The 24,575-nt window shown below is 47.3% G+C and overlaps 1 protein-coding gene across 7 annotated transcripts in view; it reads right to left on the bottom strand.

Annotated features, from left to right (window-relative positions):
- kank2 (KN motif and ankyrin repeat domains 2) overlaps positions 1-24,575 on the bottom strand; it is a 173,802-nt gene that overhangs the window by 129,015 nt on the left and 20,212 nt on the right. The window contains exon 1 of one of the 7 annotated variants that reach the window (XM_087983391.1): positions 5,063-5,258. The exons of 5 other annotated variants lie outside the window; for them this stretch is intronic. The gene's annotated coding sequence lies outside the window, so the exon portion shown is untranslated. Of the gene's footprint in view, positions 1-736; positions 957-5,062; positions 5,259-24,575 lie in introns of those variants that run through there. One more of the 7 variants, XM_087983389.1, reaches the window with a different exon arrangement.

Raw genomic sequence — 24,575 nt, 5'->3', positions numbered from 1 at the left:
CAGAGCCTGCACCTCCACAATCATTGGATTGTGACTTGCTTCTTTGTTATGCATTGGGATAATCCTTGACTGTTGTCAAACTACCATCCACCGCATTTCCGATTTCCTTTTGACCAATTAAAAGAAAATGTGTTTGGAAACTGAAAGATAGCACACTTTTTGAAAAATCATTACCCCCTCCTATGGTTTCTCCTGTGTTCTGCTCAGCATCATGTCCTGGAGATTAATCTGCGAATCCTGCAGACCTCAGGGCAATCTACTGACAGAACATGTCCATGTTCCCTTTCAAACCCTGAAATGCCAATAATGACTGACTCTCAAATATGAAATCTAATTTTGGTTTGCTACAGGAATCTGGAAACAGGAAGTATTGACTCTCTTCCCCTCCTCCCTACAGGGGAGAGAAACCACAATCAGATTATGTATCACTTCTCTGACTTGTGTATCAGTGAAAATCCAGAAAGTACACATTGAGATATGGAAGACTTCCCGTTCACTCTGGTTTCTCTGAGTTCACTCCCCAGGTGCCCTCAGCACGTCTCAACAGATGTGGGACATTTACTGGATGAACTCATTCATGTTCAGATCAAAAGTTGTAGGGAAGATACTTGTTAATTTAGTTAACACCCAGACCTGATTCCCAGTGTTTGTGTGTGCTGCATTAATTGATTACAGCTGGAATACAGTTCCATAGGCACTGTCAACGGGTCACAGTTCCATAGACAATGAATCTTACCAGAGTGTGGTTCCACGGGACTGAGTCTCACTTGGATACAGTTCTACAGTCAACTGGGATTGCCTCTCAAGAAGTCCAGTTCCACTGGGGCAGATTCTCAATGGGTACAGCTCCAGAAACACTGACTCCCATCGGGGTATAATTCCACTGACAGACACTGGGGTACAATTCCGTTGACTCTTATTCTCACTGGCGTGTAGTTCCACAGACACTATTTGCTCTGGGCAACAGTTCAACAGACAGTGACTTTCACTGGTGACTCCATTTGGGGTACTGCTCCATTTGTAATTGCTGCTATCTCTCCAGCATCCACCCTGTATGTGTGCATGTGGACGGTAAGTGTAGACAATTTTCTGCCTGTGATGAAGGCCTCACATGGATGATACCAATCCTGCTTTCAAATGGTGTGTTTTTCCATTTGGATTGTGACCCTCCCCATTTCCCTCATGAGGGTCTGCACCTGTAGAGTAACATCCAAGACAGCTCAATTTGAGAAGGGGAAAAATGGAGAGTTTTCTTGGCTGTGCACAGGTCTTCTCTATTAAATAATGCTAAGCTGACATCAACTCAATTCCAGCGCTTGGGTTCTGCCTGCCTTTTGTTGTAGATTAGAGGTGTTTGGAAATGTTTTATACAGTGCATGTGGTTGGGATGGAATTAAGTGCTGACTGTTCTGGTTCTGTGGCCCCCGGGTGGCACCTGCTGCGCGTAACTCCTTCCTGATATCCATTTTCAGCAGGGGGAGGGGGGAATGGTCTGTCTGTGTGTGGTGCAGAAAAAGAGCAAGAACTACTGCCAGGACAGGACTCAAACCCAAGGGCAGCTGACAGCCAGGTCTGGCACTTTTCAGATGGGGGGGTAGGGTACACACTGAGCAGGAGGGGACGCTCTGGCTCATTTATTCCCCTGCTGCCAACTGGGGTACCTCAATCTCTGTGCCAACTGAGAGTTCACCAACCTGGGAGTGACGTTACTGCGTCCTGAGCCATAGGCCTCAGTATCATGATGGGGGAGGGGCAAGAACTAAACACAACAAATTCTGATTGGATCAATTGGGATGATCGGACAAATGACAGGGCACTTTGGCAGGACGAGTGGACGGGAGGAATATTATTTAAACGGCTAGATCAAAGAAAGCTAGCATCCAAGTTCATAGTTTAGAGGGAAATAAAACAGAGAACTGCGATACTGGAGGTATGAAACAAAAACAGAATTTGCTGGAGAAACTCAGCATTTGTGGAGAGAAGGGAAAAACAATGACTGCAGATGCTGGAAACCAGATTCAGGATCAGTGGTGCTGGAAGAGCACAGCAATTCAGGCAGCATCCGAGGAGCAGTAAAATCGACGTTTCGGGCAAAAGCCCTTCGTCAGGAATAAAGGCAGAGAGCCTGAAGGGTGAAGAGAAGACAGAGTTAACATTTAGAGACCAGTGACCCTTGGTCAGAACGTAAGTCTTGCCAAAACTATTCAGTAGTCAGATCACAGTTGGAATATTGTGAACCGTTTTGGTCCCTTTAAGGAAAGATACAATTGCATTGGAGGCTGGGCAGAGAAAATTCATGACATTGATTCTGGGGGTTGGAGGGATTTGCTTATGAAGGCTGAGGGTACTGGGTTTATACTAATCTGAGTTTGTGAGTCTAAGAGATAAGTTTCTTAGTGGGCTTGAGAGGGTAAATGGAGAAAAGTGCTTTCCTCTTGTGGGAGACTCTAAGACCAGAGAGCATAATCTCAGAATAATGAGTCACCCACTCAAACTGGAGATGGGGAGAAATTTCTTCTCTTGGAGGGTACAGAATCTGTGGAATTCTTTACCTCAGAAGGCTGCTGAGGCTGAGAAAGTTAAGTGTATTCTCACTCGTTACATTGTCTGTCACCATGTCCTCTCTTCCCTCCCATCATCCCAATGGGACTGTCTGCTCTCTCCAGTCTGGCAGTTAGACACATTATTATTCTGCCATTCTCACATTCCAATCACTTAATCTGAACTAGCCACACCCTTTTGCCCCCAGCACTCCATCCCGCCCCACTATTGCATAAATGCTGCCCTCTCCACACTTGACATTAGCTCTAATGAAGAGTCAGCTAGACTCGAAATGTTAGCTTGCCCTCTCTCCATGGATGCTGCCTGACCCACTGCCCCTACCCTCTTCCCTCTCCCACAGGTTTCCCCTCACCCACAGGCATTTTTTTTTCAGTAAGTACATCCAAGGCTGAGACAGATTTTTAGTCAGTAAGGGAATCGAGGAATGTGGGGGAAAAGGCTGGAAATTGGAGTCAAGGATGATCAGGCCAGCCGTGATCTCATTGAATGGCAAAGCGCTCTCGATGGGCCGAATGGCTAATATTAGCAAGCTGCTTTCTTCCAAGGTTTGCATTAGTCTCCTTATTCAAGCTCCCTTTAACTCCACTTTGAAGAGAAACTGAAGAGGCAACCTCACTGCTGTCGGGACTCAGAAAGGAGCATTGTCTAAGATGACGCCCACAGGCTCTAATTATTACTTCCTGCAGTTTCAGTAATGATAGCGTTCTTAAATGCAACACAGAGCCCAGTGCTGATCTGAGCACATCCCCCTCGCTGTAACACACTAACTTCATGTTATCCAACATTATGTTTACTGACAAAACAATGGATGTGGAATGCGCAGTAAATCTCCCAAGTCCTCAAAATAGCTTGAGAGAAGAGTAGTTGCAACAACAGCGCAACTCATAAACAACAACAAGACTTGCTCCAAGTAAATCCTATGTTCCCACCATTGCATCCAAATCTGGAATAGCAACCTTACTCCCACTTTCCAGGGCTAATCTCAACTTTCTCTGTGATTTGATTAATCTGCAATTTCTCAAAGCTGTCCACTCTCACCCCACCACACCCCACACATCTCCCCACCACAGCCCCCATCCAGCCCCTCCACACCTCCTCCTCACACCCTTTCCAAACCTCCCCACTACACCCCTACTACCACCCCCCATACCCTCCCCACCACCCCCCACCCGCTCACATCCCCCACCCTGGACTGACTTGGAAACTGATGCCCATGGAGGGAGTGGAGGCAGAAGTGAAGTCTATCAATGATTAAAAAAAAATGAGATGGGCTCTTGATGGAAATAAACCTGTTGGGCTATAAGGAACGTAACTAACTGAATTACTCCACAGACAGCCAGCACAGAATCAATGTGCTGAAGTGTCTCCTTCAATACTATCGTGAATTGATCACGCCATGGCCTGGTAGACTGACGCCCTGAGAGATTGACCAAATTTGTGGTGTGATGGATTCAGGCAATTCCCAATATTTCACAGGAACTGTGATTCAGTAACCTCACTACAACTGGACTGGAGCAGTGTTTCATTTCTGAACAGGGTTCCCTGTGTAAGGAATCTGTACAGCAACACAATGACACACACTGCCTGAGAGGTTAAGTCCAGAGACATAGATAGTACAGGCATCCAGAGCAACTGAGTCAAAGTCACCAGTGCAACTTGTTTTCATGGGATGCTACTGTCAGAGAATTTGGCTGGCATTAGTAGCCCCATCCCTAAATGCCCAGAGGGCAATTAAGAGTCAATCAAATTGCTGTGCGTCCAGAGACATGTGAAGATCAGATCAAGTGAGAATGGCAGATTTTCTTCTTTAAAAGGCATTAGTGAAAGAAAAATCAGATGGGTTTTTAATGAGGATGGCTACATGGTCGTCATTATTCAAGATTTTTAAATTCAAATGTCACCCCCCTTGCCAGAGTGGGGCTTGAACCCAGAATGTCACCATGGGATTCTGAACGGGCTAGCCCAGTGACACCATAACTGTGCCATGAGCTCGCCAACCAATCATGACGCCCACTCAGGAAGAGAATCTTCTGAGGCTGTTGGCACGGCTGCCATAGAAGGAGGGAAGTTTGGGGGTGTGTTAGGGTGTGCGCTGCCAGGGAAGGAGGGAAGGTTGGGCATGGGTTAGGGTATGCGCTGCCAGGGAAGGAGGGAAGGTTGGGGGTGGGGTTGGGTGTGGGGGTAAGGACATAGGACACACGGTCAACAGAACAAAGTTCTACTGGGCAACTGAAAGAGGTATGGAAGGGCAGTGGACCTGAAACACAACGATTGGAATTGGAGGCCATAGGAACCTGAAGCCAACGTCGATCAGAGAGCATCTGAACGAGAGGGCAGGTGCTAGCTGGTGGTCAGGTGGTATCAATGGGTACAGGTGGTGTCAATGGGTACTGTCAAAGCCAGTTCAGTACCAGGAGCAATCGTTGAGCTGCCTACATTATTCAGGCAAGTATTGGAAAGAGTTTTGCCAAAATCTCAAACCCTGGGTTTTTCCACTTACCTGGAGGGGGCAGTCTGAGGTTATCGCGTCTGAAATGGACCACAGGCGAATCAATTCTGATTGGGTTTCGAGAGCAGAACCTCAGCCACTCACCGCAGTCCCTCCGAGAACCACTCATTGGGAGCGCCTCTGAGAGCTACTCACCAGGGGTCAACCCCCGCCCCCGATGATAAGGATCAAAGAAATAAATGAGTAAAAACAAATCGACTGAAAAAGAGAGGGGCTGATGCATCTGGAGAGTGGGGCAGAGGAATGCGTGTGGAGAGCTCTCCACTGTTGCTCTTGTTGCTCTGTCTCTGACTGTGAGGATTTAAATTCTCTGCCAACAACACCAGTGCCAAATGCCAGACTCAGTAACCCTTTCATTGGCAGCACTCTCACAGACAGTCCTTCAACTCTGCAACATCTCAAAGTAGTTGCCTCTGATTTTCACAGTCTATTTGGAAACTGCCCCTTGCAATTGGTCAGTAAACAGGCGTTGGGCCTGGTAATCAGGGTGGATGACAAAGACTGATCTTCCCTCAGCGAAGGATCTGAGAATGGTCCCTGATTCTAAATCAGAGCTTCCCTGAGGTAAGGTCAGCAACTGGAATGGACATCAGGGAATTCTGAGGGAATTCTGAGGGAGTTCTAACTCAGAAACCCCACCCTCTTCCCACTCCCACAGGTTCCCCCTCACCCACAGGCCCTCCTCCCCCACCCCTCATCCACAGGTGCGCCTCTCCAACCCCACCCCACCTCACTTCCAACAGTTGCCCTCAGGCCCCCATCCCCTAGGTTCTCCCCACCTGTTCCTACAGATCCCCCTCCCCCACCCCGCTCTCACAGATCCCTACCACCACCTCACTCTAAAAGATCCTCCTCCCCCAAAGAACTCTTGTATATCTCCCTCCCCCACCTCGCACTCACAGATCACCCACCTCCTCATAGATCCCCCTCCCTCATTCCCTCTCACAGATCCCCCTCCCCCACTCCACTCCCACAGAACCCCCTCCCTCACTGCCTTCTACAGATCCCCCTCCCCTATCCTGCTCCCACAGAACTCCCTCCCCCAACCTGCTCTCACAGATCCCCCTCCCCCTCCCTCTCACAGATCCTCCTCCCTTATTCCCTCTCACAGATCCCTCTCTCTCACGTCCTCCCACAGATCCCCCTGCCCCAACCCGTTTCTTCCAGGTCTCCCTTCCGCACATTCCCCCCCCACAGGATCCCCAGTCCCACTCTGCTCCCACAGACCTCCCCCCCCACCTCCACACAACCCCCTTTCCTTCCACATCACGTTCACTTAGGAGTTCTGCGCCAATTTTTAAGCCTCTGAATGGGATCACAGTGGGAAACATTTGGAAAGCTGTGCTCTATGTAAATGCGAGTTGTTGCCCAGTAAGCATTGATTAGATACAGGGACTGTCCCACAGGAAATCCTTGCTCATTTGGAGATGCCGGTGTTGGACTGGGGTGTACAAAGTTAAAAATCACACAACACCAGGTTATAGTCCAACAGGTTTAATTGGAAGCACTAGCTTTCGGAGCGTCACTCCTTCATCAGGTGATAGTGGAGGGCTCAATTCCTAACACACAGCATTTATAGCAAAAATTTACAGTGTGATGGAACTGAAATTATACATTTGAAAAATTGATTATCTGTTAAGCCTTTCATTTGATAGAATACCATGATAGTTTCACTTCTTCATTTGTCTAGCTATCACCATTGTTAACAGCTAACCTGAGAATGCAACTTTTTAAAAAAAGGTTTTGTGATTTACACATGAAAGAAGGACTATAACCTAGTGTTGTGTGATTGTTAAACTTGCTTATTTGTTAATCATAGATATTCTCCATTTTACTAACAGCCTCCCCTAAGGGTTCTCTTCTGAAAAGGAGAGGGGGTGTCAAGACCACATTCCTGTTAGTGGGAGCTTGCTGTGCGTGAACTGATGGCCACATTTTCTAACATTACAACAGTGTCCACACTGGAAAAAATTACCTCAGTGGTTATAAAGTGCTTTGGGCAGCCTGAAGCTTGTGGGAGATACTTTGTAAAAATGCAGCTCCTTCTCTTGTTCCTCTATAACAGAGTGCAAAGAAATTGCAAAAAAAAGGGTGAGATCTGTTCTTACAGTAAGTAAACGTTCCTTGCTTTGAGATCAGAGGTCACAGTCAAACATCTGGAACCTTCCATCACATGGTGCAGAAACATGGTGGGGGGGGAATTGGGTCCTGATATTTTATCACTTTTCATCCATTGTGGTCTCACTGTGCACCCCTCCCTCACCACATGCACTCCCTCATGTCTCACCCTGCTCCCAATACCTCTACCCTCAGTGCCTTCCAGTTGTAGTGGACTCTGTCTCTATAATTTTTGAGCTCTGTTGAGCAACAGATGGAATGGTTTCTAATAGTACGCTTGCTGCCAAATTCTCAAATGTTCAAGCACAGTCCCAGCCATCGCAGCTGTTCCAACTTGGAGCCTGGCCATCAGGCAGTACTGGGCCCCACTCCCCACCCTACAGGCCTGCCTGACAAGCCCCACTCCTCCGATGTGCTAAAAACTTCCATCACTACAGTACACAAGAGGTAGTGGTTGGTCCAATGGGCACAGTGTGGATCGAACATCCACTGCTATTATAACAGACCTTTGAGGATCTCAGGCTGCATCAAGAGCCTGCGCAAGGAGATTAATGAAGTAATGTTGAGAGAAATGCCTTTCGTTTTGGGAAGATAGAATCCAGGCCTTGGATGTTGTGCAGTGCAGATTCACCGGAACAATACCAGGGTTAAATTATAAGGGAGGTACTATTAGCACTGCTGCCTCACAGCGCCAGGGACATGGGTTCGATTCCAGCCTGGGGCAACTGCCTGCGTGGAGTCTGCACATTCTCCCCGTGTCTGCGTGCGTTTCCTCCGGTTTCCTCCCACAATCCAAAGATGGGCAGGTTAAGTGGATTGGCCCTTCAGAATTGACCCGTAATGTCCAGGTTAAGTGGGAAATGCAGGATTGGGCAGGAGGGTGAGTCAGGGTGGGATGCTCCACAGAGGGTTGTTGTGGACTCGATGGGCCGAATGGCCTGCTTCCACACTCTAGGGATTCTATACGGACAAGCTGCATGTGATTGGGTTTGTATTCCCTTGTGGAAACAAGAGTGAGCAGCAATCTAATGATGTTTAAGATGATGCAAGGTTTTGAACAGGGGAGAGGGAGAGAGAGAGTGTTCCGAGTAGTGGGAGGGGTCCAGAATACGAAGACTGGAACTTCAAAAACAGGCTGGGCATGATGTCAGAAAGGGTCAGCGGGAACCTGAGACACTCTTCCTCAACGAGAAGCAGGTCAACTGAAATTTTCAAAACAAAGATTGCTAGGATCTTGATAGGCTGGTGTAAGTATGGACGTGGGGCTGGGCTGGGTAACTTCAAGTGTTTCTTGAATTCTGTACTTCTATAACACGATAGTTCCACTCTCATGCAATCCCGCGTTATAAGAAAATTGCACAACAGCAGCATCATTTAAAGTAATGGGGCCGGAATCGAGTTATAACCAATACACCCTTTAAAAGCTCGCGTTTTAGAAACAGTGCCCCCAACTCGTCAAGCGCGTTATAGTGAATTTGCATAAACGAAACACACGTTATAGCAGAACGACCTGTACATTATTTACAGAGTAGGGAGAGATCCTGCATGACCATCTTGGAGTCAGTCTCTACACACTGACCTGATGTATCTGCCTCTAATGTTATTAGCTATTCTACTGATAAGTATTACTACAAAGCAAGTAATGGTGCTTGTGGTAGTATTCCTACCTCTGAGCTAGGAGGTCCAGATCCAGGTCCCACCTGCTCCAGAGGTATAGAATAACATCTCTGAACAGGTTGCCTAGAAAATATCTTATGGTTTTACCTGCAAGAAACCTTGCAGATTAATCCTTGGCTCCACTGTAGCTACACTGTCCCCAAAGTTTTCCCCACCTTGACCCCATTTGGAGCTTGACTATTGTCGACTCAGCATTGAGAACAGAGAGTGGGCTCTGGAGTAGTGTTGTGAGAGCAGGGGTATAGCAGTCTGAACCAGGTCAGTGCTCCAGCCAGCCACATTGGTAAACCGTGGTTCATTGTCTCAACTCCAAGGGGAGGCCCCCTTCAGTCAGTCATTCTGTTTCTCGCACAGCTGAGGTAGAGCACTCAAAGGTGATGAGCACTGACTCCACACCCTGATGGTATCTGGGGCTAACAGTTTCAGGTGGGGCCCAAAACAGAGGTGCCACTCGCTCTCTCCCTGCAGAGCCATTTGCAAAGTAGACTTTTTGACATGCTGGTCAGAGAGTGTTACAGTGGGGGGTTTGGGATACATCAGAGAGTGTTACAATGAGGGGTGTGGGATATATCAGAGAGTGTTACAGTGAGGGGTGTGGGGTATATCAGAGAATGTTACAGTCAGGGGTGTGGGATATATCAGAGAGTGTTACAGCGAGAGGTGTAGGGTAAATCAGAGAATTTTACAATGAGAGGTGTGGGGTATATCAGAGAGTGTTACAATGAGGGGTGTGGGGTATATCAGAGAATGTCACAGTCAGGGGTGTGGGATATATCAGAGAGTGTTACAGCGAGAGGTGTGGGGTAAATCAGAGAATGTTACAATTAGGGGTGTGGGGTATATCAGGCAGTGTTACAATGAGGGGTGTGGGGTATATCAGAGAATGTTACAGTCAGGGGTGTGGGATATATCAGAGAGTGTTACAGCGAGAGGTGTAGGGTAAATCAGAGAATTTTACAATGAGGGGTGTGGGGTATATCAGAGAGTGTTACAATGAGGGGTGTGGGATATATCAGAGAATGTTACAATGAGGGGTGTGGGGTATATATCAGAGAATGTTACAGTCAGGGGTGTGGGATATATCAGAGAGTGTTACAGCGAGAGGTGTGGGGTAAATCAGAGAATGTTACAATTAGGGGTGTGGGGTATATCAGGTAGGGTTACAGTGAGGGGTGTGGGGTATATCAGAGAGTGTTACAGTGAGGGGTGTGGGGTATATTACATACCCAACATTCCCCAATTCTCGTCTTTCAGACACAGTGCATTTCTGAACATTGTTGGGATATCGCTGAATGTTAAAATCAACATTTATAAACCACAGTTTCTGCTGCAGACCACCCAACTGGACTCCATTTAACACACTGGCAGATTAATAGCAACTCAGTGCAAACCCTCCAGGGTGGTGCCGAGACCAGCTACAGTGTGGGCTTCTCTTACAGACATGACAAACACCAGACATGGCACAATTGAAACACAACGGCTCAGAGGATTTCGGACCGTCCAAGGATTAATTCCCTGCATTCCACACACCCTGAAACCCCAGCAGCATGGAACATCCTCACCTGCGTTCACTCTAATTCCCATCCAGGACTGAAAACACACAGCAGAGCTTGGCAGAGTTAATTCATATTCCCCACACCCTCCCCTCACTGTAACACTCTCTGACATGCTCCACACCCCTCGCTGTAATATTCTCTGATATACCCCACAGCCCTCGCTGTAACACTCTGATATACCCCACACCCCTAGCTATAACACTCTCTGATATACCCCACACCCCTCTCTGTAACATTCTCTGATATACCCCACACCCCTCACTGTAACACTCTCTGATATACCCCACACCCCTCACTGTAACATTCTCCGATATAGCCCACACCTCTCACACTAACATGTGTGATATAGAGGCTGCAGTGCCTCATTGCCCAGTGAAAGGAGGGGGTTCTGTGCATTTATAAACTTGGAGTCTGATTGACAGGTGTCCCTGCACTGGTACAGAGGTCACTAATTTCAACCAGTGAGCTGTAAAATCAAACTAACGATAGAACTGAAGAGGATCAGAGATTGTGTTTTGATTCCTGACAGGGAATCGGTTGACCATGGTGATCTGTTGGACAGTCCAGCAGCCAGACATTAGAAGACAAAGAGTAGAACTGCTCTCCCCTTATTGCCTTGGCCTTTCGCCAGACCAGCTTTGATAACGGAACCCTGCTCTGGAACTGGGTGGCGTACAAAGGGAATGTCAATGAGCTTCAGCATCTGCGTCATTGGATCTTCACACAAACCTCAGTCCATGACAGCCAGTCCTTTCCAAAATTAGACCCTATCAGAAATGATTACATCCTAACCCATCACCACATTCAGCACTTGGACTGCTGCAGTGATTATCTGGAACAAATGTGTCTGCTTCAGTGTTCACATTGAACTGTCAGTTTGCTTTCTTCCTCATACAGCTCCCAGCTGCAATGTGTAATTCACTGTCAGGTAACGCTCAACATACATTGTCAGCTCAGAACATGGACCTCCACCCGGGAACTCAGGCCTCTATCCGAGAGTTCAGGCATCCGTATGGGAACTCAGGCCTCTATGCAGGAGTCCAGGCCTCCATCCGAGAGCTCAGGCCTCCACCCAAGAACTCAGGCTTCAACATTGGAACTCTGGCCTCTATGCAGGAGTCCAGGCCTTCACCCGAGAGATCAGGCCTCCACCCAGGAACTCAGGCCTCCATAGACGAAAGTGGAAGACCTGGAAAAATGGTGCACTGAGAACAACCTAGCTCTCAATGCCGACAAAACCAAACTCATTATTGACTTTCGGCAGGATGTTACTCATGTTCCCCTATACATTAACAGCACAGAGGTGGAACGAGTGGAGAGTGTCAAGCTCCTGGGAGTGGTCATCACAATAAGCTTTCTTGGACTCTTCATGTGGACACACTGGTTACAAAGGCCTAACAAGGTCTCTTCTTCCTCAGGCAGCTGAGGAAATTTGGCATGATGGCGAATACCCTTGCCAACTTTTATAGGTGCACCATCGAGAGAATTCTGTCTGGATGTATCACTACCTGGTATGGCAACTGTACCGTTCAAGATTGGAGACGGTTACAGAGAGTGGTGAACATGGCCCGGACAATCACAAAGGCCAACCCCCCCATCTATAGAATCCATCCACCAGGCCCGCTGTCAAGGAAAAGCCGCCAGCATTCTCAAAGATCCATCCCACCCTGGTAATGTTTTTCTACAACCTCTACTATCGGGGAGAAGGTACAGAAGCCTGAACACACGCACCAGCCGGTTTCAAAACAGTTTCTACCCTACTGTTGTTAGAATACTGAATGGACTCACAAACTCTTAACATTCGCCTGTACCTGTGTTTTTGTTGTTGCCTCTGTTTACGTATTATTTACTTATCTATGCTATTTGAACTGCCTATAAGGCTCGCAAGACAAAGCTTTTCACTGTGTCTCAGTACACGTGACAATAAATTCAATTCAATTCAATTCAATATGCAACTCAGGCCTCCAACCAGGAGCTCAGGTCTCCACCTGGGAGCTGGGGCCTGGACCAGGGAGCTTGGGCCTGTACTGGGGGTATGGGCCTCCATATGCGACTCAGGCCTCCAACCAGGAATTTAGGTTTCTATCCGGGAGCTCGTGCACTATTCAGGACAGGTGCTTTTTATGTACAAGACAAGGACAGGCTGGACACAAGGACACAGGCCACAGTCTAGCCGGCTAGCTAAAGGGAAAAACTAATCAGAAAAAACCTATCAACACTACTTAGAAATGGACTGGTGATCCAGGAGCTCCATTTTGAGGTACACAAGATGAGTCCGACTGGAATGTTTTACTGGATGTTCCTTCTGGAGTCTTGAAATTGAAATTGAAATAATGCAGCCTACAGAACCCAGAATGCAAGCCGAGTCCCGGATTGCAGGCCTGCTTCATTCAGCCTAGAACAGGCAACAGTTTATGCAAAACAGGCCTCATCAACAGCAGCTCACTGGCTCTAACCCAGGGGTTAAGCCGGATCAGTCGGAATAAGCTACAAACTGGCCTTGCAATGCCTCTGGGTTAGAGAGGCCCTGTTATTTCTCAGAACCAAACAGATGGTAGCTGGAACTTTGCACTCTTAGTAATCCATTTTGTCAATGGTCCATTGAAATTTTTTTATCGTCTTTCAGAACACTGTTCATAACGGAACACTTGTTTTTCCTTTATTCATTCATGGGATCTGTATGCCACTGGCTGGGTTCAGCATTTATTGCCCGTCCCCAGTTGCCCCTTGAGAAGGTGGTGGTGAGCTGCCTTCTTGAACGGCTGCAGTCCACCTGCTCTAGGTAGACCCACAATACCCTTAGGGAGGGAATTCCAGGATTTTGACTCAGCGACACTGAACGGTGATTGGCTCAGAGGGAAACTTGCAGGGGGTGGTGTTCCCATGTATCTGCTGCTCTTGTCCTTCTAGATGGAAGTGATCGTGGGTTTGGAAGGAGCTGTCCAGAGAGCTTTGGTGAATATCTGCACTGCATCTTGTAGATAGTACACACTGCTGCTACTGAGCATCAGTGGTAGAGGGAGTGAATGTTTGTGTGCGTGGTGCCAATCAAATGAGCTGTTTTGTCCTGAATGGTGTGAAGCTTTGTGAATGTTGTCAGAGCTGCAACCATCCAGGCAAGTGTGGAGTATTCTGTCACACTCCTAACTTGTGCCTTGTAGACAGTGGACTTGCTGTGGGGGAAGTCAGGAGATGAGTTGCTGCAGGATTCCTAGCCTCTGACCGCATCCCTGATGAAGGGCTTATGCCTGAAATGATTCTCCTGCTCCTCGGATGTTGCCTGACCTGCTGTGCTTTTCCGGCACCACATGCTCAACCCTGCTCTTGTAGCCACTGCATTTACATGACTAGTCCAGTTGAGTTGCTTGTCAACGGTAAACCCCAGGATGTTGATGCTCAGGTATTCAGTGATGATGACACCATTGAATGTCAAGAGATGACAATTGCACTCTGTTGGAGTTGATCATTGCCTGGTATTTGTATGGCACAAATTTTACTTCCCAATTGTCATCCCAAACCTGGATATTGTCCAGATCTTGTTATATTTGAACACGGAGTGCTTCAGTACCTGAGGAGTGGTGAATGGTGCTGAACATTGTGCACTCATCAGCCAACATCCTACTTCTGACCTTATAGTGGAGGTCTAATGCACCTAACACTACGGGCAATTTAGAATGACCAATTCACCTGACCTGCACATCTTTGGACTGTGGGAGGAAACCGGAACACCCGGAGGAAACCCATGCAGACACAGGGAGAACATGCAAACTCCACACAGTCAGTCACCCAAGACTGGAATCGAACCCAGGGTCCCTGGCGCTGTGAGACAGCAGTGCTAACCACTGAGCCACTGTGACACTCAATTTCTTGTGGTCTTGGGTAGAACAGTTGCCATACCAAGGGGTGATGCATCTGGATAGGATGCTTTCGATGGCTCCACTGTTGGTCAGAACTGGCCTTGGGGTCAGGGGCAGTGATGGTCATCTTGCCTCTGAAATTCAGCCTCCTGTCTATGTCTGAGCCAAAGAGGAGGTCACAAACTGAGTGACCCTCGCCGAACGGAAGTTGAGAGCAAGCGAGCAAACCATTGCCAAACAATTACAGCTTGAACTCACCAGTTTACTTAACTGATGGGGCAATAATTGCTTTCCAGGAAAGGGTGCATTGAAAATTGGCCTGAGGGGGAAAACAGAAGCAATCCTGGGCACTCTAAGTTTGCGGAGTGGCCCAAATCGGGAAATTGTGGGCTGTCATGAAGATGCACTTTAGCTCTGACACAAATAGAACTCTCGGGAGAGTGAAAAACTCCTCCCAACGCTCTCTGCCAGGAAAACCCGCCTGCTGATTTCCATTCGATCAGAGATCAGCTCCAGGAAAGGATTCCTTCACTCTCGAACAAGCATTCCTCAGCAACATATGGTGGTGGGACTGCTGCCCGGCATGGGTACCTGTGTCTCAGCGAGGAGCAGCCTGGCAAAGAGACTGGCAGATGGAATAGTGGGCAACCCCTCCTTACATCAGGCCAAGCGCCCTGTCAGCTCCTGAGCCCACACTGTCTGAAACCCGTCTCTGAACAGAGAGGTGTCAGACTACACGGTGGGCGGCACGGTGGCACAGTGGTTAGCACTGCTGCCTCACAGCGCCTGAGACCCGGGTTCAATTCCCGCCTCAGGCGACTGACTGTGTGGAGTTTGCACGTTCTCCCCGTGTCTGCGTGGGTTTCCTCCGGGTGCTCCGGTTTCCTCCCACAGTCCAAAGATGTGTAGGGTCAGGTGAATTGGCCATGCTAAATTGCCCGTAGTGTTAGGTAAGAGGTAAATGCAGGGGTATGGGTGGGTTGCGCTTCGGCGGGGCGGTGTGGACTTGTGGGGCCGAAGGGCCTGTTTCCACACTGTAAGTAATCTAATCTAATCTACCCATTACTGCTTGCTCACAGAGGCCTGTGATGGAACTAAACTGGGGTTTCAGCCAGTGGATGGACCAGCTATTTAGGATCTGACCGACTCTCCAGCCCACACTCTCTTTCCTAAAGACTCTGAGTGATGGAAGCATCCATTAGAAAGCGAACATTGCTGATGTTTGCTTCTTGTCAGGAGAACTGGTGTCAGGGAATATTACACTCATCTGTCCTGCACCATCTTCACACACCTGCTGTAGCTGATCTGTAAACCACGCTGTAACATCGTCATCTAACTACAGCCAGAGGTGACCCCTCTTTCAGCTGCCCTCCACATTACCCTCTCGAAGAGATCTCTGTCCAGCTCTGGTAAAACAGTTCTTTTCTCAATCTCACCTTTTAGAGGTCTTTTTGCTCTTGCCAACTCAAGCACCTTTTTGTCTTTTGCATTTGTCTTACAGTCTGCACCTAGGACTTGTAGCATACGTCTTCAGGTTAAAACAGATTGCAAATGCATTTGTTGCACCTACTTCATTTGAATCATGCACCGTCCCTTTTATTGATCTTGAAATTATAGAAGGAGGCTGGAAAAAGCGGATGGTTTTGCTGTCCTGAGCTCTGTTCCTGAAATTCAGGGGTGAGGCCATGGTGTGATGGACCAGATTCCAGAAATGAAATTCAGTCAGAACGATCAAACACCCAAGTCAGGATGCGGCAAGGAACTTGAAAATGACGGTGTTAACTGCATGCTGAGCCCCCAGTACAGTAGCTTACTGAAAGAGTTAAGCAACTCCATAACTGTCCGATCAAAGTGAAACTGCCCAGTCCTATTACACCCAGTATTATATTCATCATGCAACAGGAAGCTATGACTCCCTAAATATCGCTCCACCTCAACGAGAGAGAAGACTGACATGTTTGCAAATGTTTTCATCTGAAGGTGGATAATCCGAATCAGTCTCCTCCCATGACCAGCATCTTCCATCCACAAAGCATCTTTAACATCAGGAAATGTTCCAGGATATTTTCCAGCTAAAACATGACACCATGCCAGATGAAGAGGTTAGGGAATAAGGAGCAAAGTTGGGTTAAGGAGGTTTTAGTCAGGATTTTAAATGAGGAGAGATGGAGAGAATTAAGGAGAGCTATAGTCTGCGCAGTTGAATGCATGGAAGCCAATAAGAAGGAGTGATAGCAGAACTGGAAGACTACAGAGTCCCTGGAGCTGAGGAAGATCTGCTACAATCAGACTGAAAAGCAAAGCCCATTCAATAGGCTCCATGGTTGATCCCTGCTCTTATTTCTCAGTGTCATTAAAGGCTCCAATGTTGGGTGTAGAGGGGACTGGAGCCACAGAGTGGAGGTTAACCTCTCACCTGGTGTTGGTAACGTCATTCCCCAACTCCACCTCCTTCAGGAGATCCCATTACCCTGTCTAAAGCACACGGGTACTGCGGGCAGGAAGGGGGAGATGTCACTTCGAGGAAAGAGAGTGCAGGAAACCAGTCCTGAGGTGTGAACCATCCTATATGTAACTGGACACTGCAGCAAGAAGCTGACTATGTGTCTGAAAGCAGTGCTGGAACGGCAGGAGGCTATTCGGCCCACTCTGCCATTCAGTGATCTAAAACCCCATTGCGTCTTAACTGATAAAAATCTACCCGGTCTTAGGCTTGAAGACTTTAGTTGAGCCCGACTTGGAGAAGTGAGCATCATTGCAGGATGAAGGTTGCAGAGGGGAGGGAGTTACGGTAGTGGGAGTTTGGTAGAATGTAGTCGAGTCTCTTGCCAACTTGACCCCAGGCCTTGTAACCACGGGGACACAGTGGCGAGTCTACGGAACTCTCACTGAGACTTCATTCTGTTCAATAAGTATCTGCCCATTGACAGCGGTCACACACAGCTCAAAGGAACAGGAAACAACCACGAGACTTAACATGAAGCAAATCAAAGGGGAATGGGGGAATGGCAGAGATTCCTGAATTGCAGGGGCCCAGTACATGCTCCCCCTGAAATCAGTGCCTGACCAAAACCCCTGCTGATACAGGAGGCATTTGAATGTTTGCACTCACACAAAATAGCAGGTAGGCCACCATTCAACAGGATGGTGGCTCATCTGTTTACATTCTGAATTCCACACCCAGCCACCCAATAGACTACGGCCCTCTCCCAGCCCACAGGCCGAAGAGGAATCTATCAACTTCCACCTTAAAAACATTCCGTCATCCTGTCTCCTTTGCCTTCGGATGCAGCGAGTTCAAAAGTCACACAGCCCTCTCAGAGAAAAGATTCCCCAATCTATGTCCTGAAAAGGTGAACCCCCGATGTTAAAACCGAGCCCACCCCCAGTCCTGGACTCACCCACAACATGAAACATTTTTTCCACGTCCACCTTACTAGGACCATTGATCTTGTACTCTTCAATCCAATCGCCCTGCAATCTTCTAAACTCCGGGGGAAACTAGCCAGATGTATCCCTAAAACAACCCACTCACTCCAGGTCTCCATCTGAGTAAACCTCCTCTGAACTTCCTCCAAATCCTTTACATCCTTTCTTAAATAAGGAGACCAAAACTAAACACACAGTACTTGAACAGTGGTCTCACCAATGCCTTGCATAGCCCTTGAAGCTCTCCTTAATTCTTCAAAAATATTTGACAAACAATTAACTGGCGAAGAGGGGAAATTGAGAGAGGAGCCAGTCTCTATTTCCTGTTTAAATCACACCATAATTCCCAGATTTCTGGTTGTAGCTGGAGGCCAGGAAACTAACAGACTAATGAAGATCAGTATCGTTCCATCTTGTATACAGACCTGAGGGGGGCGGGGGGGGAGTTGTGTGTGTGTGTGTGTATGTGTCTCACACCTGCATTAATTGGATACCCTCTGATCACCAGGTTAGAGGGAACCAATCCCAAGCTCGGTTGGTGAAAACCACGGCTACCCTTCCAGGTTGTGTCTCAGTCTCTGGTTGGAATTTCTAGTTTGGTTTCCCCACCCCAGACCCCGATGCAGTATCGACGGACTGCTGTCCTGTCAGGGGAGCTATCTTCAGGAGGATACATTAAACTGAAGCTGCCCATGTTGGCACGGTTTAATAGAGAACGGGGAGCCCATCAGGACTTCTGAGGCAACGTTGTACACAGAGTTGTTGTGGGCAAGTCAGGGAACAATTATCATCAATTGTTGGATAAACTCATCTGGCCCTTTCAGAAATCTGCCGTCCTTACCTGGTCTGGGCTTCACATGACTCTAGACCCACAGTAATGAGGTTGACTCTTAACTGCCCTCTGGGCAATTAGGGATGGGCAATAAATGTTGGCCTAGCCAGCGACATCCCATCCCATGAATGAATGAATACATTTTTAAAAATGACTGAATGAGCCACTCAGTTCAAGGGGCAATTAGGGATGGGCAACAGTTAATGAAGCCTATTTGGGAGTACTGTGTCCAGTTCTGGTCTCCCTGCTATAGGACGGACATTATTGAACTGGAGGGGGTTCATAAGAGCTTTACCAGGATGTTGCCAGGACTGGAAGGTTTGAGTTATAGGGAGAGGCTGGTTAGGCTGGGGCTATTTTCACTGGAGCATAGAAGGTTGAGAGGTGACCCGATAGTGATTTGTAAAATCATGAGGGCTACAGATAAGGCGAATGGCAGGTCTTTTCCCTAGAGTTGGTGATTTCAAGCCTATAGGGCATATATTAAAGGTGAGAGGAGAAGGATTTTAAAAAGACATTTTTTGGACAGAGAGTGGTTTGTGTGTGGAATGAACTTCCAGAGGAAGTGGTGGATGCGAGTACAGTTACAACATTTAAAAAGACATTTGGATTAACACATGAGTAAGAAATGTTTGGAGGGATATGGGCCAGGAGCAGGCAGGTGGGACTAGTTCAGTTTGGGATTATGGTCGGCAAGGACTAGTTAGACTGAGGAGTCATACAGCAGGGAAACAGACCCTACAAGCCAAAATAAATGGAACTGATCTTAAATCTTAGAGCTGTTTGTGGGACCATTTTATTTAGGTACAATAACTGCAAGAGAATTCACTCAAAGTCACCGTGTGAAACACTTTGAGATGTTTTGCACAGAAGTCTAATGGCTCTAGATTAAGTTTCTTTCTTCTTCACCATTGGAGAGTGAGTACAGAGTCTCAGTTCCCAAACCACAGCCAGTGCGTCTGGAACTCTTTCCCCCCTGCAATGGCCCCTGCAATGTTTGTATAGGATGGCTGCTTGCTCAACCATTCCTACCTGAGGGCTGGTGACGTCATCCAGCATTTATGTGCAGGTCTTGGGAGCAACACTGGGGACACGAGAGAAGATGTGGACCACCCCCTCTCAATCTACAACGGGAATGGCAGCACTGGGGGATAGTTACCTTGTCAGGCACCACTGCCACTGCTTCCTCCACACACAGTTCTCAGTCAGTTCAAATGCTTGCTAAAGGGTCAATCAAGACCAATGGGAGGAGAGGAAGGGGGAACGGCAGACAGAGATGGGCACTTCTGCTGCATGCAGCTTACTGGCATCTTGGGCTGTCACATATACACACACACACACGCACATATGGCCTAAATTAGGCCAACCTTCCGAACATGTGCAACACATATGGGCCACTCCCTCACTGAGACGCCTATTGTGTACGCTGCATACCAGGAGTCGACTGAGCAACGAGCCGCTGACAATACAAACACAGGTTGGAGGATGTGCCCTGAGGTGCCAGACCTCCCTGACTCTTTTGCAGCATCCATTCAAAGGCGAACCCACTAGATGCAAGGAGGAGGCATTTTGGCCCCTTGAGCCTGCCTGGCTATTCAATGAGGTCACGTTAACCTCAACTCCACTTTCCGGCCCAGAACCCTTGGCCCTCAAGTAGATGTAGATTCTGCACTGAATAAAGTCAATGCCCCACAGCCCATCATGGGAGGGATGTCCAAAGACTAACAGTGCTGTGAGGGGAGAACATCTTCCTCCCTTTCATCTTCAGTGGAACATCCTTTACATTGAAATTGCTCCCTTTCCAGTTCTAAATTCCCCCACTAGTAGAAGAAACTTAGAATCCCTACAGTGTGGAAGCAGGCCATTTGGCCCATCAAGTCCTGCACAAACCCTCCCTTCAAAAAGCATCCCACCCAGCTCCATAATCCCACATTTTCCATAGCTAACCCACTTAACCTGATTCGGAGATGCCGGTGTTGGACTGGGGTGTACAAAGTTAAAAATCATAACCTGGTGTTGTGTGATTTTCCACTTAACCTGCACATCCTTGAGCACTGTGGGCAATTTGGCCAATCCACCCTCACCTGCACACCTTCTCACTGTGGGAGGAAACCCACACAGGCCGAGGGAGAATGTGAAAACTCCACACAGACAGTTGCCCGAGGGTGGAATCGAACCCAGTCCCTGATACTGTGAGGCAGTAGTGCTATCCACTCAGCCACCGATCTTCTTAGCATCTACATTGTCAAACCTCCTCACAATATTAAATGCTTCAATAAGATGACCTCTGACTTGATCACCTCCTCAACCTACTCTCCTAAGACCAACCGTTACATCCCAGGAATCAGCCAAGTGAAGATTCTCTGAATGATCACGAGTGCAAGACTAACCCTCCTTAAATAAGGAGACAATGATGCACTCCTCGAGATGTGGTCTAACACTTTGTACCAGCGGGGCTCATGTTTTTGTGATGCCTGTATGAGATTTCTCTGTACTGCAGCAGCCTGTCGCCTTTCTCTATCTAAATAATATTTTGTTCTTCCATTTATCCAACCACCTCAGCAAAGGTAAGCTCATTATGTTGTGTGGTTGCTCACTTTTAGCTGCTGTGACTAACATTAAAGCTACATTAAATGGCCCTCAAACACAGTGGCGTTTCCACGTGTGCCTCTGTGTCACCTGTCCCTCAGACCCTATCCACTAATGGGCTTCCTAAATCCACAGGCAACGATCAGAGATGTCCCCCCGCCAGTAGTCATCCTTCACCCCAACAACAGCACGTGTGCCTCAAGAATGGCACATTCCATTCAGCGGGGGGGGGGGGGGGGGGAGCAATTGAACAATGGGCAGAGAAAATGCCAAGCATCAGTGAAGCCAACAGCCTGCACTTTTGCTCCCTAATCCTGCTGGCCTACCCACTCCATGGTGCCCAACTCTTTCTGTCAGTCAGATACCTAGTGCCTGGTATGGACACTGTATAACACAAGGTCCACTGATAAAGCTGCTGAGAAATTTGCAATCCTGCTTTAAAACTGAAATATCTTTAAATAATAAACCCACAGGCTTTCAAAGCCCACGTTCTTTTGCTAATGAACTAAGCACCACTTGACCTATGTTATGCCCACATACAATAGGCTACTCCGCAGTGAGTTCCATTAACTGCGCAATGGGCCAAAGCCTCAACCTAAAACAAAGTCTGCTCACACCATGGAATTGTGAAAGGACACAAGGTTTGCACACTGTGCCCACCACCCACCCCTCAATTTCTGCCAAATTTCACCATTTGCCAGGCATCCCAATGCGCCTCTCTCACCCGAAATGCTTGATCACTTTCCCTGAGCTCAGGCCTAAACCAGAAGGCTTTGTGCGTCACGGAAGGGGAAGGAATGTTCAAGAAAATGTTCCACACTTGCCTTTATCTTGAAGTAAACAACCCCTTTAGCAGTTCCTAGCTCTCAAGTATAAAATCTCAGCAGCAGTGAACTTTAGCTGAGGTTTCTCAGTCAGATAACAATCCCTCTTTTGAACCGTAAGTCTCATGCCTTAGTGTGATTTAATCAGAGGCCATATGTGCTCACAGGAAAACATGTGGAATCCTCAGTGTCAGAGGATAATACAGACTCGTCTCACTATAGTGATCAAATCCCCCTTCCTTTCAAACGGGCCAGTCACAGGACACTTCTTATTTCACAGTGACATGTCACTGTCTCACACAGAAGTGCTAACAGTGTGCAGACCTTTCCTAAGAGTATTGAGGCAATTCTGCACTGTTAAAATTTGACAGCAATGAGTCCCTTCCACCTCTCAGGTGGAAATAAAGAATCCTATTGTTAATGATGAGAAGGGTGTTATCCCCACTGTCTGCTTAATTTTGTACTTTCACTTCCACACTGTGACACAGGTCTGCAGCATCTCTGGCTGCGAATGCCTACACTGACACTGTCCCTGAAGTTGCTTGTTCCTTATCTCCAAGAGTTGGGGACCAAATGTAGTGTGTCAAAATTCACAGATGACACTAAGATGATCAGCAGAAAGCCTGCACTTCCAAATAAGCCTGCTGGACTATAACCTGGTGTTGTGTGATCTTTAACTTTGTCCACCCCAGTGCAACACCAGCACCTCCACATCATGGTAGAGCAAAGTGTGCAGAGGACACTGGAAGTCTGTGGATGGATATACTGTACATACTCATGTTAAGTGGAATTTTTTAGACTATTTTTTAAGGTTAAATTTATGAGGGTCAACTATTACATGGACATTACTTTTGAGGGGTTGAAATTCATGCTACTCTCCAAAATATCGTATCATTAGCAGAAGCCCAACTGATCTGTAAACAAATAAAGAAAAAAATACAATGAGTTAACGGTAATTCCACAAGTGTTACAGGGGAACTGAGCTCCGCTGAGCTGCACACAAAGGGAGGTTGTCACCTGACTCTGACCTGATGCGTCTTAAACTTTCATAGGACATAGAAAAATACAGCCCAGTACAGGCCCTTTGGCCCTCGATGTTGCGCCGATCCAAGCCCACCTAACCTACACTAGCCCACTATCCTCCTTTCGCGCCAAATTCTTCCACATCCCGCTGCTTTCCCTCATCTACTGTTGTTTTCAGTTCTGAAACCAACATTTCAAGCTTTTGTTTCTAATAAGAAAAGTTATCAGATATTTGACTCTCACTAATGATTGCAGCTGTGAGAAATCGTCAACAGCTGCTCGGTATTTATAGTGAAGTAAATGCAAATAGACCTCTCTTATGTAGGGATTGATGGTGTGATAAACTTTGAAACACACTAATCACACTGCTTGTTCGATAATGAACTTAAGAAATCCATAGCCTAATATTGGTGTGAATTGTACATCAAAACACATAATAGCACGAAAATAAAATTCATTCCCTCACCATAACATTTATGTATAGGATAATACCTCAACTCACAAACATCGATCTGTTATCTGTGAAGAACTAGGGTCGACTTTTATAAGTGATACATGGAAAATTCCAAATTGTTTGGCCAAAAATAGGGGGTGAGTTTGATTTTTACTTGAATATATACAGTTGATAGTTTAAATGCGTGGGCAAGAGTCCGACAGAAGTACTGAGTACAGTTTTGGTCTCCTTACTTGAGAAAGGATGTGCTGGCACTGGAGAGGGTGTAGAGGAGGTTCACCAGGTTGATTCCAGAGTTGAGAGGGTTGGCTTAAGGGGAGAGATTGAGTAGGCCAGGATTATACTCCTTGGAATTTTGAAGAATTGGGGAGCGGGGAGGTGTGATCTTCCAGAAATATATAAAATTATGAAGGGAACAGATAAGATGGAAGCAGGGAAGTTGTTTCCACTGGTGGGTGAAACTAGAACGGGGCGGGGGGGGGGGGGGGGGGGGGGGGGGGGGGCACATTCTCAAAATAACAGAGAGTACATTTCGGACTGAGTTGAGGAGGAAGGGTTGTGAATCTGTAGAATTCCCTGCCCAGTGAAGCAGTTGAGGCTACCTCGTTGAGGGTTTTTAAGGCAAAGATAGAAAGATAGACAGTAAAGGAATTAAGGGCTAGGGTGAGAAGGTGGTTAAGTGTTGCTGAGTCCATGAAAAGATCAGCCATGATCTTACGGAGCAGGCTGGATGGCCTACTCCTGCTCCTGGTTCTCATGTTTTTATGTTCAAGCTTGTTAACCCATTATGTTACTCTCTAGTGCAGTATCCAAGACACACACACTCATTGCAGTCTGGTATCATCTCGCTTTCTGATGTCAGAATCACGTGATCAGTTACATGATCACGATTTACATGAGTCTCATCATCCCACAGTGGCCTGCCCAATGTACGATCAAACAAATCAACAAAACCAGGTTATCCAATCGTTATAACAATGCTGGTTGTTGGAGCTCGCTGTGCTCAAACCAGCTGTCTTGTTTTCTGCTTTATATAATAGCTCCTACACTTCAAAAGTGGCTCACAAATACTTGAAGAATATTTTGGGGTCATGAAAAGTGCAGGGGAAATGCAAGTCCTTCAAACTTAGGCCCAGCCTGCCCTC

The sequence above is a fragment of the Chiloscyllium plagiosum genome, unplaced genomic scaffold, assembly GCF_037043375.1.
Source record: "Chiloscyllium plagiosum isolate Xiang-an unplaced genomic scaffold, Cpla_swu_hap1 HiC_scaffold_45, whole genome shotgun sequence".
Taxonomy (NCBI): Eukaryota; Metazoa; Chordata; class Chondrichthyes; order Orectolobiformes; family Hemiscylliidae; genus Chiloscyllium; species Chiloscyllium plagiosum.
The sequence above is the reverse complement of the archived record's forward strand: the minus strand, read 5'-3'. Positions and strand labels throughout refer to the sequence as shown.